Consider the following 10,432-nt stretch of genomic DNA (forward strand, 5'->3'; position numbering starts at 1 on the left):
TATCGGACGCATCGCGGGATAAGGGGTTGGCAACGGTAGTCGCCCCAAGCGCGTCCGATGCTTGGACCATTCTGAGGCGGCCCTGAAGCCTCTTCCGTCTAGCCGTTGGGTCCTTCTCGCCGCATCCCTCGCCTCGCACCCCGATTGCTATGCGGTGAGGCTCCTCGGCCGCCTTGGAACTATCTGTGTATCGGACGCATCGCGGGATAAGGGGTTGTCACTGGTAGTCGCCCAAAGCGCGTCCGATGCTTGGAAGATTCCGAGGTGGACCTGAAGCCTCTTCCGTCTAGCCGTTGGGTCCTTCTCGCCGCATCCCTCGCCTCGCACCCCGATTGCTATGCGGTGAGGCTCCTCGGCCGCCTTGGAACTATCTGTGTATCGGACGCATCGCGGGATAAGGGGTTGTCACTAGTAGTCGCCCCAAGCGCGTCCGATGCTTGGACCATTCCGAGGCGGACCTGAAGCCTCTTCCGTCTAGCCGTTGGGTCCTTCTTGCCGCATCCCTCGCCTCGCACCTCGATTGCTATGCGGTGAGGCTCCTCGGCCGCCTTGGAACTATCTGTGTATCGGATGCATCGCGGGATAAGGGGTTGTCACTGGTAGTCGCCCCAAGCGCGTTCGATGCTTGGACCATTCCGAGGCGGACCTGAAGCCTCTTCCCTCTAGCCGTTGGGTCCTTCTTGCCGCATCCCTTGCCTCGCACCCCGATTGCTATGCGGTGAGGCTCCTCGGCCGCCTTGGAACTATCTGTGTATCGGACGCATCGCGGGATAAGGGGTTGTCACTGGTAGTCGCCCCAAGCACGTCCGATGCTTGGACCATTCCGAGGCGGACCTAAAGCCTCTTCCCTCTAGCCGTTGGGGCTTTCTCGCCGCATCCCTCGCCTCGCACCCCGATTGCTATGCGGTGAGGCTCCTCGGCCGCCTTGGAACTATCTGTGTATCGGATGCATCGCGGGATAAGGGGTTGGCACTGGTAGTCGCCCCAAGCGCGTCCGGTGCTTGGACCATTCTGAGGCGGCCTTGAGCCTCTTCCCTCTAGCCGTTGGGGCCATCTCGCCGCATCCCCCCCTCGCACCCCGATTGCTATGCGGTGAGGCTCCTCGGCCGCCTTGGAACTATCTGTGTATCGGACGCATCGCGGGATAAGGGGTTGGCAATGGTAGTCGCCCAATGCACGTCCGATGCTTGGACTATTCCGAGGCGGCCTTGCAGCCTCTTCCATCTAGCCTTTGGGGCCATCTCGCTGCATCCCCCACCTCGCACCACGATTGCTATGCGGTGAGGCTCCTCGGCCGCCTTGGAACTATCTGTGTATCGGACGCATCACGGGATAAGGGGTTGTCACTGGTAGTCGCCCCAAGCGCGTCCGATGCTTGGACTATTCCGAGGCGGCCCTGCAGCCTCTTCCGTCTAGCCTTTGGGGCCATCTCACCGCATCCCTCACATCGCACCCCGATTGCTATGCGGTGAGGCTCCTCGGCCGCCTTGGAACTATCTGTGTATCGGACGCATCGCGGGATAAGGGGTTGTCACTGGTAGTCGCCCCAAGCGCGTCCGATGCTTGGACTATTCCGAGGCGGCCCTGCAGCCTCTTCCGTCTAGCCTCTGGGGCCATCTCGCCGCATCCCTCACCTCGCACCCCGATTGCTATGCGGTGAGGCTCCTCGGCCGCCTTGGAACTATCTGTGTATCGGACGCATCGCGGGATAAGGGGTTGTCACTGGTAGTCGCCCCAAGCGCGTCCGATGCTTGGACTATTCCGAGGCAGCCCTGCAGCCTCTTCCGTCTAGCCTCTGGGGCCATCTCGCCGCATCCCTCACCTCGCACCCCGATTGCTATGCGGTGAGGCTCCTCAGCCGCCTTGGAACTATCTTCGTATCAGACGCATCGCGGGATAAGGGGTTGTCACTGGTAGTCGCCCCAAGCGAGTTGGGGCCATCTCGCCGCATCCCCCACCTCGCACCCTGATTTCTATGCGGTGAGGCTCCTTGGCCGCCTTTGAACTATCTTCGTATCAGACGCATCGCGGGATAAGGGGTTGTCACTGGTAGTCGCCCCAAGCGCATCCGATGCTTGGACTATTCCGAGGCGGCCCTGTAGCCTCTTCCGTCTAGCCGTTGGGGCCATCTCGCCGCATCCCCCACCTCGCACCCCGATTGCTATACGGTGAGGCTCCTTGGCCGCCTTGGAACTATCTTCGTGTCGGACGCATCGCGGGATAAGGGGTTGTCACTGGTAGTCGCCCCAAGCGCGTCCGATGCTTGGACTATTCCGAGGCGGCCCTGCAGCCTCTTCCGTCTAGCCGTTGGGGCCATCTCGCTGCATCCCCCACCTCGCACCCCGATTGCTATGCGGTGAGGCTCCTCGGCTGCCTTGGAACTATCTTCGTATCGAACGCATCGCGGGATAAGGGGTTGTCACTGGTAGTCGCCCCAAGCGCGTCTGATGCTTGGACCATTCTGAGGCGGCCCTGAAGCCTCTTCCGTCTAGCCGTTGGAGCCTTCTCGACGCATCCCTCGCCTCGCACCCCCGATTGCTATGCGGTGAGGCTCCTCGGCCGCCTTGGAACCATCTTTGTATCGGACGCATCACGGGATAAGGGGTTGGCACTGGTAGTCGCCCCAAGCGCGTTCGATGCTTGGACCATTCCGAGGCGGCCCTGAAGCCTCTTCCGTCTAGCCGTTGGGGCCTTCTCGCCCCATCCCTCGCCTCGCACCCTGATTGCTATGCGGTGAGGCTCCTCGGCCGCCTTGGAATCATCTGTGTATCGGACGCATCGCGGGATAAGGGGTTGGCATTGGTAGTTGCCCCAAGCGCGTCCGATGCTCGGACCATTCCGAGGCGGCCCTGAAGCCTCTTTCGTCTAGCCGTTGGGGATTTCTCGTCCCATCCCTCACCTCGCACCCCGATTGGTATGCGGTGAGGCTCCTCGGCCGCCTCGGAACTATCTGTGTATCGGACGCATCACGGGATAAGGGGTTGGCACTGGTAGTCGCCCCAATCGCGTCCGACGCTTGGACCATTCCAAGGCGGCCCTGCAGCCTCTTCCGTTTAGCCGTAGGGGCCTTCCCGCCGCATCCTTCGCCTCGCATCCCGATTCCTATGCGGTGAGTCTTCTCGGCTGCCGCGGAACTATACCTGTTATCGCTACTACTGCCATCCCTCTGCTGGTAACCTCCTCGGCCGCCTTGGAACGTTCTCTTTGTCAGACGCGTCGCGGGATAAGGGGTTGGCACTGGTAGTCGCCCCAAGCGCGCCCGATGCATAGACCGCTCCGAGTCGACCTTGCTTGCAGCCTCTCACATGCATAGACCTCTCTGAGTCGACCCTGCAGTCTCTCACGTTTAGCCTTTGTAATCTCGCCTCACAACATGATTGCTATCCGTGCTGCATCCCTTGCCTCAAGCCCTGATTGCTTTCTTGTCTGCATCCCTCCTCTCCTCACAGCCTAGTTGTCATCACTGCTGCATCCATCCCTTCATGCATCTGGCTGTTGGGCCCTTGCCACCGCACACCTCGATTGCTATCTCTGCTGCATCACACACCCCGATTGCTATCTCTGCTACATCCCTCGGCTCTCACTTCTGCATCCTTCGCCTCACACCTCGATTGCTATCAATGCTGCATCCGTAACCTCACACCCCGATTGCTATGCGGGGAGGCTCCTTGGCCGCCTTGGAAATTTCTCTGTGTCGGACGCACCGCGGGATAAGGGGCTGGCACTGGTAGTCGCCCCAAGTGCGCCCGATTCTTAGACCGCTTCGAGGTGACCTCGTAGCCTCTTTCGTCCAGGCTTCCTGCCTTCAACGCCCTTTTTACACCTCGATTGCTATGCGCGGGCTCGTTGGCGTCTATCACCTCTCTGCGAAGAGTGGCACGATGATTGTTGGGGTAAATCGTAGCAGTCCGATCTCTGGCCTTGGGCCATTGTGAGGGCTGATCGATTTCCTGTGCGCATCTCGTGTTCACCCAGTAACAGACTCGATGACTTGTAATCGGTCTTGTTCCCAATTGTTCCTGGAGGTAGTCTTCGGAACTCTTGGATTTGACCTGTCACTCGAACTGTCCTCTTCCGAGGATGCTTGTGTGTGTGTGCTTGTGCCATTTCCTTGGCGGTATTAACGAGATGTTAAAGAGCGGAGTGAGCGCCTCGCCCAGCTATGTTTGGGGCTCTCACTCCCTTACCCGGTGTGCGACCGCTTTGCACGTAGGTTGCGGAGCATCGCGACTCTTTCGATGTTTGGCGGTTGTCTTCCGGTGATGCGTTGGTCCCGAAGTGCACGTTACTAGCATTTCTGCCATTGTTCTCGATCTTTGGCACGTTCCTTCGTTGCAATTGGATATATATCTCCGTTTATACGCGCAGGCTTCTCCCGCCTATTCAGCGCTGTCCCACTCTCAGCACTCTCGTGGTCTCCTTGGCTTCTCTCTCCCGTGAGCGAGCTCTCTTCTCGAGTCTTTTCCATGTCACATGGAGGTTGCCTTTCGAAATTCGGGCACACAAACGTGACCGGATAAGAGCGGAATTGCCTATGAGGAGAAGCTCACCTTAGGGAGAAGCAATGCCGAGTGTTTCGACAGAGGGTAGAGGGGGCGTTGTTTGGGCGGTTGCACAAAAGAGTGCTACGGTTGCACTGAAGGTTGCTTCTTCGTCTCCGACGAACTCTTCGAGGCAAAAAAGCTTGTTTACGGGGTCGAGGTGGGACTGTTCGTGCGAGTTGCGCCACCAAAAGTGCGTAGGGGGCATATACATGGGAAATGGATGTCTATGAGTGGCCTTACTCGGTCGCGTGCACGGTGCATTCTCTAACGGCAGGACTATCGTGAGCATGTGCGGTTCGGATGTTTTCGGGTAAAGGGTTCCGTACGGGATGTTCTTCCCAGGCTCCTGTGAACCGAGACTCTGCATCGTCATGCTCCGGCTCCCGTGGGTGCTTCATGCCTCGTCAAGCTGTTTGTCGTGGGCGATTAAGGCCGAGGCCTTCCTTCGAGAGGGGAATTGTTCAGGCTGGTCGAGGCGGGATTGTTCGTGCGGGGTGCACCACCAAAAGTGCGTAGGGGGCATATGCTTGGGAAATGGATGTCTCTGAGTGGCCTTACTCGGTCGCGTGCACGGTGCACTCTCTCACGGCATGACTGTCGCGAGCATCGACGGTGCGGTGGTTTTCGGGTAACCGGGTTCCATGGTGGGCGCCATGGTGCGCACCTTTCGTGCGCTCCAAGGTGCGCACGAAGTCGGAGCTCGGTTTGCCCCGGGTGCGCACCTTGGTGGGCGCCATGGTGCACTCCGAGGTGCCCAAGATTGGTGCGCACCAAGGAGCGCTCCGAAGTGCGCTCCAAGGTGCGCAGGTGCACGCGAAGTCGAAAGTTGGGTTAATTGTCCGGTTTGCCTCTGTGCGCACCTTGCGTGCACCTTCGCCAGGGTGGGCGCCTTCGTGCGCACACCTTGGCTGGGCTGCGCACCCGGGCGCGCACACCTTGGCACCTGCTTTTCCTTCATTTAAATTTTTTTTTTTTACAATCTCTCAAGTCGGAAATTTTATAATCTCAACTTTTTTTGCCTCTTCAGGAAACTTTTGAGTGGAGCGCATCATTGGTGCGCTCCGAAGTGTGCTCCAAGGTGCCCACCTCTGGTGCGCTCCAAAGCTCTCTCCAGCTGCGTGCAACTGCCCCGGGCGCGCACCCGGCCCCACCCAGCTTCGCTCACCTATCCCGGGCGTCTAGTGCGGAACCTTAGAGTAAGAAACATCACCGTGCACCTTGGCCAACGTGCGCGACTCGACCGAGCGCGCACTGGCCGAGGTGCACACCGATTTCACCTGGGTGCGCGCGCAGCACCTCGGGCGCACCGGGGTGCGCGCACAACGCCCGGGTTGCACCGTGGCCTGTGTGCTCGTGGTGCCTCGGGTGCGCGCTCGGTGTCGCCCCCGCGCGCGCGGTAGTGCGGGCACCGCACCCCGGCCCGGCCCGGCCCCGACGAGAACGCAAACGGGCAAAAGGTTAATTCAAATAGCATTGCGACGCCCGGCGAAAAACTAAAAAAGGGTGCAACACCGAGACTTCCCGGGAGGTCACCCATCCCAGTACTACTCCGGCCCAAGCACGCTTAACTGCGGAGTTCTGATGGGATCCGGTGCACTAACGCTGGTATGATCGCACCCATTATGAGCTTGTCGCAGTGTGTACTTAGCAAACCGCGACCCACGTGCGAATCCACCCCGGCCACCCACCCCCGTCGAGGTGCACACCCTCCCTCGCCAAGTGCGCCCCGTTCGCCAAGTGTGAGCCCTGCCCGGGTGCGCGCATCTTGCTAGGGCGTCGGGTGTGCACCCGGGTCGGCCTACGTGCATGCACCGGGACGGGGCGTCGTGTGCGCACCCGACCCGCCCAAGTGCGTGCAGTGTCCCGTCTGCAACACGGTGCCCACACACCACCTCGGGCGCAATGACCTGCGCTCACATGTGGGCCGAGTGCACCTTGGTGCATGTTCGGGGTGCCTCGGGTGCACGCTCGATCTTGCCCCGGTGCACCAAGGCGCTCGGTTTGCCTCGGGTGCGCACTTGGTGCAAGGTGGGCACCCAAAATAGGGATCAAGCACCAAAAACAAGTTTCGGGATGCAAAATGGGTTAATTGCCCGCACGGAGTCGGAAGTAGGGTTAATTGCCCGGGTGCGCACCTTTGCCAGGGTGGGCACCTTACCTGGGCTGCGCACCAGGGCGGGCTCAACATGGCACCCGCATTCCGTTTTTTTCACCATCTTTCAAAACGGAAATTTTAAAATCTCCTTTTTTTTTGCCTTTTCCGGAAATTAGTGAAGGCAGCGCATCAAAGGTGCGCACCTGGCTGCCCACCTTGGTGTGCTCTGAGGTGCCCACCACGGTGTGCACCCGGGAGCGCTACGAAGTGTGCTCCAAGGTGCGACGTGCACGTTGTCGGAGCCTGGTTTGCCCCGGGTGCGCACCTCGCCTGCACCTTGGCCGGGGTGGGCACCTTGGCTAGGTTTGCCCCGGGTGCGCTCCGAAGCGGGGTTACTGGAGCGCCCCCTCTTTTTTTGTCAGAGCGTTTGGTGGGGTTTCTCGCATTGGCTCTTCCCAGGCCCGGTTGTTGGGTGCGCTCCCACCCTGGCACGCGCGAAGTTGGAAGCTGGGTCAATTGCCCGGGCGCGCACCTTGGTGCGCACACCTTGGCTGGGCTGCGCACCAGGGCGGGCTCAAGATGGCACCAGCATTCCCTTTTTTCACTATCTTTCAAAACGGAAATTTTAAAATCTCATTTTTTTTTGCCTTTTATGGAAATTAGAGAAGGCGTCGCATCAAAGGTGCGCACCTCGTTGCCCACCTTGGTGTGCTCCGAGGTGCCCACCACGGTGCGCAACGCTGGTGCGAACCCGGGAGCGCCCCGATGTGTGCTCCAAGGTGCGGCGTGCACGAAGTCGGAGCCCGGTTTGCCCCGGGTGCGCACCTCGCGTGCACCTTCGCCGCGGTGGGCACCATGGCGTTCACGAAGTCGGAGCCCGGTTTGCCCCAGGTGCGCACCTCGCTTGCACCTTCGCCGGGGTGGGCACCTCGGCTGGGTTGCGCGCCCTGGTGGGCACCATGGTGCGCACCAACGAGCGCTCCGAAGTGTGCTCCAAGGTGCGGCGTGCACGAAGTCGGAGCCCGGTTTGCCCCGGGTGCGCACCTCGCGTGCACCTTCGCCGCGGTGGGCACCATGGCGTGCATGAAGTCGGAGCCCGGTTTGCCCCGGGTGCGCACCTCGCGTGCACCTTCGCCGGGGTGGGCACCATGGTGCGCACCAACGAGCGCTCCGAAGTGTGCTCCAAGGTGTGGCATGCACGAAGTCGGAGCCCGGTTTGCCCCGGGTGCGCACCTCGCGTGCACCTTCGCCGCGGTGGGCACCATGACGTGCACAAAGTCGGAGCCCGGTTTGCCCCGGGTGCGCACCTCGCGAGCACCTTCGTCGGGGTGGGCACCTCGGCTGGCTTGCGCGCCCTGGTGGGCACCATGGTGCGCACCAAGGAGCGCTCCGAAGTGTGCTCCAAGGTGCGGCGTGCACGAAGTCGGAGCCCGGTTTGCCCCGGGTGCGCCCTGGTGGGCACCATGGTGCGCACCAAGGAGCGCTCCGAAGTGTGCTCCAAGGTGCGGCGTGCACGAAGTCGGAGCCCGGTTTGCCCCGGGTGTGCACCTTCGCCGCGGTGGGCACCATGGTGCGCACCATGGCGTGCACGAAGTCGGAGCCCGGTTTGCCCCGGGTGCGCACCTCGCGTGCACTTTCGCCGGGGTGGGCACCGCGGCTGGGTGCGCGCCCTGTTGGGCACCATGGTGCGCACCAAGGAGCGCTCCGAAGTGTGCTCCAAGGTGCGGCGTGCACGAAGTCGGAGCCCGGTTTGCCCCGGGTGCGCAGCTCGCGTGCACCTTCACCGCGGTCGGCACCTTGGCTGGGTTGGGCACCATTGAGCGCTCCGAAGTGTGCTCCAAGGTGCGCAGCATGGCGTGCACGAAGTCGGAGCCCAGTTTGCCCCGAGTGCGCACCTCGCGTGCACCTTCGCCAGGGTGGGCACCTCGGTGCGCACACCTTCTCAATGTTTTTTTGCCTTTTTTGGAAATTGGTGAAGGCAGCGCATCAAAGGTGCGCACCTCGGTGTGCTCCGAGGTGCGCACGAAGTCGAAAGTCGGGTTAATTGCATTGTTTTCCCCGGGTGCGCTCCGAGGTGCGCAACATCGGTGCGCACCAAGGAGGGCTCCGAAGTGTGCTCCAAGGTGCGCACGATGGCGTGCACCTCTGGTGCGCACGATTCGGAGCTCGGTTTGCCCGGGCTGCGCACACCTTGGCTGGGTTGCGCACCTTTTGTGCGCTCCGAGGTGCGCACGAAGTCGGAGCTCGGTTTGCCCCGGGTGCACACCTTCGCCAGGGTGCGCACACCTTGGTGGGCGCCATGGTGCGCACCTTTCGTGCGCTCCAAGGTGCGCACGAAGTCGGAGCTCGGTTTGCCCTGGGTGCGCACCTTGGTGGGTGCCATGGTGCACTCCGAGGTGCCCAAGATTGGTGCGCACCAAGGAGCGCTCCGAAGTGCGCTCCAAGGTGCGCAGGTGCGCGCGAAGTCGAAAGTTGGGTTAATTGTCCGGTTTGCCTCGGTGCGCACCTTGCGTGCACCTTCGCCAGGGTGGGCGCCTTGGTGCGCACACCTTGGCTGGGCTGCGCACCCGGGCGCGCACACCCTTGCACCCACGTTTCCTTCATTTAAAATTTTTTTTTTTACAATCTCTCAAGTGGGAAATTCTATAATCTCAACTTTTTTTGCCTCTTCAGGAAACTTTTGAGTGGAGCGCATCATTGGTGCGCTGCGAAGTGTGCTCCAAGGTGCCCCACCTCTGGTGCGCTCCAAAGCTCTCTCCAGCTGCGTGCACCTGCCCCGGGCGCGCACCCGGCCCCGCCCAGCTTCGCTCACCTGTCCCGGGCGTCTGGTGCGGAACCTTAGAGTAAGAAACATCACCGTACACCTTGGCCAACGTGCGCGACTCGACCGAGCGCGCACTGGCCGAGGTGCACACCGATTTCACCTGGGTGCGCGCGCAGCACCTCGGGCGCACCGGGGTGCGCACACAACGCCCGGGTTGCACCGTGCCCTGTGTGCTCGGGGCGCCTCGGGTGCGCGCTCGGTGTCGCCCCCCGCGCGCGCGGTTGTGAGGGCACCGCACCCCGGCCCGGCCCGGCCCCGACGAGAACGCAAACAGGCAAAAGGTTAATTCAAATAGCATTGCGACGCCCGGCGAAAAACTAAAAAAGGGTGCAACACCGGGACTTCCCGGGAGGTCACCCATCCCAGTACTACTTCGGGCCAAGCGCGCTTAACTGCGGAGTTCTGATGGGATCCGGTGCACTAACGCTGGTATGATCGCACCCGTTATGAGCTTGTCGCAGTTTGTACTTAGCAAACCGCGACCCACGTGCGAATCCACCCCGGCCACCCACCCCCGTCGAGGTGCACACACTCCCTCGCCAAGTGCGCCCCGTTCGCCAAGTGTGAGCCCTGCCCGGGTGCGCGCACCTTGCTAGGGCGTCGGGTGTGCACCCGGGTCGGCCTACGTGCGTGCACCTGGACGGGGCGTCGTGTGCGCACCCGACCCGCCCAAGTGCGTGCAGTGTCCCGTCTGCAACGCGGTGCCCACACACCACCTCGGGCGCAACGACCTGCGCTCACATGTGGGCCGAGTGCACCTTGGTGCATGTTCGGGGCGCCTCGGGTGCACGCTCGATCTTGCCCCGGTGCACCAAGGCGCTCGGTTTGCCCCGGGTGCGCACTTGGTGCAAGGTGGGCACCCAAAATAGGGATCAAGCACCAAAAACAAGTTTCGGGATGCAAAATGGGACCCAAGGACCACAAATGCGTTCCAAGACCCATGATGGGTCCATGAGAACAAAAATGTGT

The 10,432-nt window shown here is 61.6% G+C and overlaps 2 non-coding genes across 2 annotated transcripts; both read right to left on the minus strand.

Moving 5' to 3' along the window:
* Positions 1-6,044: 6,044 nt before the first annotated feature.
* On the minus strand, positions 6,045-6,163 carry LOC131873820 (5S ribosomal RNA). The gene has a single exon (XR_009371710.1). It is a non-coding gene; the product is annotated as a 5S ribosomal RNA (ribosomal RNA).
* A 3,624-nt stretch (positions 6,164-9,787) lies between these two features.
* LOC131873881 (5S ribosomal RNA) lies at positions 9,788-9,906 on the minus strand. The gene has a single exon (XR_009371767.1). It is a non-coding gene; the product is annotated as a 5S ribosomal RNA (ribosomal RNA).
* Between the last annotated feature and the right edge of the window lie 526 nt (positions 9,907-10,432).

Source organism: Cryptomeria japonica, chromosome 2 (assembly GCF_030272615.1).
Source record: "Cryptomeria japonica chromosome 2, Sugi_1.0, whole genome shotgun sequence".
Taxonomy (NCBI): domain Eukaryota; kingdom Viridiplantae; phylum Streptophyta; class Pinopsida; order Cupressales; family Cupressaceae; genus Cryptomeria; species Cryptomeria japonica.